Raw genomic sequence first — 6,807 nt, 5'->3', positions numbered from 1 at the left:
ATGTTTCCTAACCATAGACATGTGTTGTCATTTGATTAATGGGATCACATCATTAGGAGAATGATGTGATTGACATGACCCATTAACTGGGTGATTACAAAGGAGCTCTACAGGTGTCTCCGAAGGTACATGTTGGGTTAGCGTATTTCGAGATTAGGTTTTGTCACTCCGATTGTCGGAGAGGTATCTCTGGGCCCTCTCGGTAATGCACATCACTATAAGCCTTGCAAGCAATGTAGCTAATGAGTTAGTTACGGAATGATGCATTACGTATCGAGTAAAGAGACTTGTCGGTAACGAGATTGAACTAGGTATTGGATACCGACGATCGAATCTCGGGCAAGTAACATACCGATGACAAAGGGAACAAAGTATGTTGTTATGCGGTTTGACCGATAAAGATCTTCGTAGAATATGTGGGAGCCAATATGGGCATCCAGGTTCCGCTATTGGTTATTGACCGGAAACGTGTTTCGGTCATGTCTACATAGTTCTCGAACCCGTAGGGTCCGCACGCTTAAGGTTTCGATGACAGTTTTATTATGAGTTTATGAGTTTTGATGTACCGAAGGAGTTCAGAGTCCCGGATGAGATCGGGGACATGACGAGGAGTCTCGAAATGGTCGAGACGTAAAGATCGATATATTGGATGACTATATTCGGACTTCGGAAAGGTTCCGAGTGATTCGGGTATTTTCGGGGGTACCGGGGAGTTACGGGAATACGAGGAAGAAGTAATGGGCCTCATGGGCCAAGTGGTGGAAGAGAGGAGGCAGGGCACGCGGCCCCCCTAGCCCAAACTGAATTGGACTAGGGGGCCGGCCCCCCTTTCCTCCTTTTCCTCCCTCTCCTTCCTTCTCCTTCTCCTTCCCTTCTTTCCCCTCTCCTAGTTGGACTAGGAGAGGAGGGAGTCATACTCCCGGTGGGAGTAGGACTCCTCCCTGGCGCGCCCTCCCTTGGCCGGCCGCCCCCTCCCCCTTGCTCCTTTATATATGCGGGCAGGGGGGCACCCTATGACACACAAGTTGATCTTCATGATCGTTCCTTAGCCGTGTGCGGTGCCCCCCTCCACCATATTCCACCTTGGTCATATCGTCGCGGAGTTTAGGCGAAGCCTTGCGCCGGTAGAACATCATCATCGTCACCACGCCGTCGTGCTGACGGAACTCATCCCCGACACTTTGCTGGATCGGAGTCCGGGGATCGTCATCGAGCTGAACGTGTGCTGAAGTCGGAGGTGCCGTACGTTCGGTACTTGGATCGGTCGGATCGTGAAGACGTACGACTACATCAACCGCGTTGTCATAACGCTTCCGCTTACAGTCTACGAGGGTACATGGACAATACTCTCCACTCTCGTTGCTATGCATCACCATGATCTTGTGTGTGCGTAGGAATTTTTTTGAAATTACTACGTTCCCCAACAGTGGCATCCGAGCCAGGTTTTATGCGTAGATGTCATATGCATGAGTAGAACACAAGTGAGTTGTGGGCGATACAAGTCATACTGCTTACCAGCATGTCATACTTTGGCTCAGCGGTATTGTGAGATGAAGCGGCCCGGACCGACATTACGCGTACGCTTACGCGAGACTGGTTTCACCGTTACGAGCACTCATGCTTAAAGGTGACTGGCGGGTGTCTGTCTCTCTCACTTTAGCTGAGTCGAGTGTGGAGACGCCCGGTCCTTGCGAAGGTTAAAACAACACTAACTTGACGAACTATCGTTCTGGTTTTGATGTGTAGGTAAGAACGGTTCTTGCTCAGCCTGTAGCAGCCACGTAAAATTTGCAACAACAAAGTAGAGGACGTCTAACTTGTTTTTGCAGGGCATGTTGTGATGTGATAAGGTCAAGACGTGATGCTATATTTTATTGTATGAGATGATCATGTTTTGTAACCAAAGTTATCGGCAACTGGCAGGAGCCATATGGTTGTCGCTTTATTGTATGAAATGCAAACACCCTGTAATTGCTTTACTTTATCACTAAGGGGTAGCGATAGTCGTAGAAGCAATAGATGGCGTAACGACAACGATGCTACGATGGAGATCAAGGTGTCGCGCCGGTGACGATGGTGATCACGACGGTGCTTTGAAGATGGAGATCACAAGCACACGATGATGATGGCCATATCATATCACTTATATTGATTGCATGTGATGTTTATCCTTTATGCATCTTATCTTGCTTTGATTGATGGTAGCATTTTAAGATGATCTCTCACTAAAATTATCAAGAAGTGTTCTCCCTGAGTATGCACCGTTGCGAAAGTTCTTCGTGCTGAGATACCACGTGATGATCGGGTGTGATAGGCTCTACGTTCAAATACAACGGGTGCAAAACAGTTGCACACACGGAATACTCAGGTTAAACTTGACGAGCCTAGCATATAACAGATATGGCCTCGGAACACGGAGACCGAAAGGTCGAGCGTGAATCATATAGTATATATGATCAACATATTGATGTTCACTATTGAAACTACTCCATCTCACGTGACGATCGGACATGGTGTAGTTGATATGGATCACGTAATCACTTAGAGGATTAGAGAGATTTCTATCTAAGTGGGAGTTCTTTAGTAATATGACTAAATGAACTTAAATTTATCATGAACTTAGTCCTGGTAGTATTGTGCAAATTATGTTGTAGATCAATAGCTTGCGTTGTTGCTTTCATATGTTAATTTTGATATGTTCCTAGAGAAAAACTATGTTGAAAAATGTTAGTAGCAATGATGCGGATTGGATCCGTGATCTGTGGTTTATCCTCATTGCTGCATAGAAGAATTATGTCCTTAATGCACCACTAGGTGACAGACCTATTGCAGGAGCAGATGCAGACGTTATGAACGTTTGGCTAGCTCAATATGATGACTACTTGATAGTTTAGTGCACCATGCTTAACGGCTTAGAATCGGGACTTCAAAGACGTTTTGAATGTCATGGACCATATGAGATGTTCCAGGAGTTGAAGTTAATATTTCCAGCAAATACCCGAGTTGAGAGATATGAAGTCTCCAACAAGTTCTATAGCTAAAAGATGGAGGAGAATCGCTCAACTAGTGAGCATGTGCCCAGATTGTCTGGGTACTTCAATCGCTTGAATCAAGTGGGAGTTAATCTTCCAGATAAGATAGTAATTGACAGAGTTCTCTAGTCACCATCACCAAGTTAGTAGAACTTCGTGATGAACTATAGTATGCAAAGGATGACGAAAATGATTCCCGAGCTCTTCGTGATGTCGACGAAGGTAAAAATCAAGAAAGAGCATCAAGTGTTGATGATTGACAAGACCACTAGTTTCAAGAAAAGGGCTAAGGGAAAGAAAGGGAAACTTCAAGTAGAATGGCAAACAAGTTGTCGCTCCCGTGAAGAAGCCCAAAGCTGGACCAAAGCCTGAAACTGAGTGCTTACACTGCAAAGGAAATGGTCACTGGAAGCGGAAATGCCCTGAATATTTGGTGGATAAGAAGGATGGCAAAGTTAACAAGGGTATATTTGATATATAGGTTATTGATGTGTGCCTTACTAGTGTTTATAGTAGCCCCTGAGTATTTGATACTTGTTCGGTTGCTAAGATTAGTAACTCGAAACAGGAGTTACAGAATAAACAGAGACTAGTTGAAGGGGAAGTGTCGATGAGTGTTGGAAGGTTCCAAGATTGATATGATCATCATCGCACACTCCCTATACTTTCGGGATTAGTGTTAAACCTAAATAAATGGTATTTGGCGTTTGCGTTGAGCATGAATATGATTTGATCATGTTTATTGCAATAATGTTATTCATTTAAAGTTAGAGAATAATTGTTATTCTGTTTACATGAATAAGACCTTCGATGGTCATACACCCAATGAACATAGTTTGTTGGATCTCGATCGTAGTGATACACATATTCATAATATTGATGCCAAAAGATGCAAAGTTAATAATGATAGTGCAACTTATTTGTGGCACTGCCGTTTGGGTCATATCGGTGTAAAGTGCATTAAGAAACTCCATAAAGATGGATTTTTGGAATCACTTGGTTATGAATCATTTGATGCTTGCGAACCGTGCCTTTTGGGCAAGATGACTAAAAACTCCGTTCTCCGGAACAATGGAACAAGCTACTGACTTATTGGAAATAATACATACCGATGTATGCGATCCAATGAGTGTTGATGCTCGTGGCAAGTATCGTTATTTTCTGACCTTCACAAGATGATTTGAGCAGATATGGGTATATCTACTTGATGAAACATAAGTCTGAAATAGTTGAAAGGTTCAAAGAATTTCAGAGTGAAGTGGAAAAATCATCGTAACAAAGAAAATAAAATTTCTGCGATCTGATCGCGGAGACGAATATTTGAGTTACGAGTTTGGTCTTCAATTAAAACAATGTGGAATAGTTTCACAGCTCACGCCACCTGGAACACCACAACGTTATGGTGTGTCCAAACATCGTAACCACACTTTATTGGATATGGTGCGATCTATGATGTCTCTTACTGATTTACCAGTACTGTTTTGGGGTTATGCATTAGAGACAGCTGCATTCACGTTAAAAGGGCCCCATCTAAATCCGTTGAGACGACACCATATGAACTGTAGTTTAGCAAGAAACCCAAGTTGTCGTTTCTTAAAGTTTGGGGCTGCAATGCTTATGTGAAAAAGTTTCATCCTGATAAGCTCAAACCCAAATTGGAGAAGTGCGTCTTCATAGAATGCCCAAAGGAAATTGTTGGGTACACCTTCTATCACAGATCCAAAGGCAAGATATTCGTTGCTAAAAATGGATCCTTTCTAGAGAAGGAGTTTCTCTCGAAAGAAGTGAGTGGGAGGAAAGTAGAACTTGATGAGGTAACTATACCTTCTCCCGAATTGGAAAATAGTTCATCACTGAAATCATTGCCAGTGATTCCTACACCAATTAGTGAGGAAGCTAATGATGATGATCATGAAGCTTCAGATCAAGTTACTACAGAACCTTGTAGGTCTTCTAGATTAAGATCCGCACCAGAGTGGTACAGTAATCCTATTCTGGAAGTCATGTTACTAGACCATGATGAACCTATGAACTATGAGGAAGTGATGATGAGCCCAGATTCCACAAAATGGTTTGAGGCCATGAAATCTGAGATGGGATCCATGTATGAGAACAAAGTGTGGACTTTGGTGGACTTGCCCGATGATCGGAAAGCCATAGAAAATAAATGGATCTTCAAGAGGAAGACAGATGCTGATAGTAGTGTTACTATCTACAAAGCTAGACTTGTCGAAAAAGGTTTTTGACAAAGTTCAAGGTGTTGAATACAATGAGATTTTCTCAGTCGTATCGATGCTTAAAAGTCTGTCCGAATCATGTTAGCAATTGCCACATTTTATGAAATTTGGCAAATGGATGTCAAAACTACATTCCTTAATGGATTTATTAAATAAGAGTTGTATAGGATACAACCAGAAGGTTTTGTCAATCCTAAAGGTGCTAACAAAATGTGCAAGCTCCAGCAATCCATCTATGGAATGGTGCAAGCATCTCGGAGTTGGAATATACGCTTTGATAAGTTGATCAAAGCATATAGTTTTATACAGACTTGTGGTGAAACCTGTATTTACAAGAAAGTGAGTGGGAGCACTACAGCATTTCTGATAAGTATATGTGAATGACATATTGTTGATCGGAAATAATGTAGAATTATTCTACAAAGCATAAAGGAGTGTCTGAAAGGAGTTTTTTTCAAAGAAAGACCTCGGTAAAGCTACTTACATATTGAGCATCAAGATCTATTGAGATAGATCAAGATGCTTGATAAGATTTTCAATGAGTACATACCTTGACAAGATTTTGAAGTAGTTCAAAATGGAACAGTCAAAGAAAGAGTTCTTGCCTGTGTTGCAAAGATATGAAATTGAGTAAGACTCAAATCCCGACCACGGCAGAAAATAGAAAGAGAATGAAAGTCATTCCCTATGCATTAGTCATAGGTTTCTATAAAAGAATGCCGTGCTATGGACCAGACCTATTGTATACTCTGCCCTGGTTTGGCAAGGGAGTACAATAGTGATCTAGAAGTAGATCACTGGACATTGGTCAGAATTATCCTTAGTGGAACAAGGATATGTTTCTCAATTATGGAGGTGACAAAAGGTTCGTCGTAAAGGGTTACGTCGATACAAGTTTTGGTGCTGATCCAGATGACTCTAAGTCTTAATCTGGATACATATTGAAAGTGGGAGCAATTAGCTAGAGTAGCTCCGTGCAGAGCATTGTAGACATAGAATATTTGCAAAATACATATGGCTCTGAATATGACAGACCCGTTGACTAAGAGTCTCTCACGAGCAAAACATGATCACACCTTAGTACTCTTTGGGTGTTAATCACATAGCGATGTGAACTAGATTATTGACTCTAGTAAACCCTGTGAGTGTTGGTCACATGAAGATGTGAACTATGGGTGTTAATCATATACAGATATGAATATTGGTGTTAATCATATGGCGATGTGAACTAGATTATTGACTCTAGTGCAAGTGGGAGACTGAAGGAAATATGCCCTAGAGGAAATAATAAAGTTATTATTTATTTCCTTATTTCATGATAAATGTTTATTATTCATGCTACAATTGTATTAACCGGAAACATGATACATGTGTGAATACATAGACAAACATAACGTCACTAGTATGCCTCTACTTGACTAGCTCATTAATCAAAGATGGTTATGTTTCCTAACCATAGACATGTGTTGTCATTTGATTAACAGGATCACATCATTAGGAGAATGATGTGATTGACATGACCCATTCTGTTAGCCTAG

This window comes from Triticum dicoccoides, chromosome 1B (assembly GCF_002162155.2).
Source record: "Triticum dicoccoides isolate Atlit2015 ecotype Zavitan chromosome 1B, WEW_v2.0, whole genome shotgun sequence".
In the NCBI taxonomy this organism is placed as follows: Eukaryota; Viridiplantae; Streptophyta; class Magnoliopsida; order Poales; family Poaceae; genus Triticum; species Triticum dicoccoides.
The sequence above is the reverse complement of the archived record's forward strand: the minus strand, read 5'-3'. Positions refer to the sequence as shown.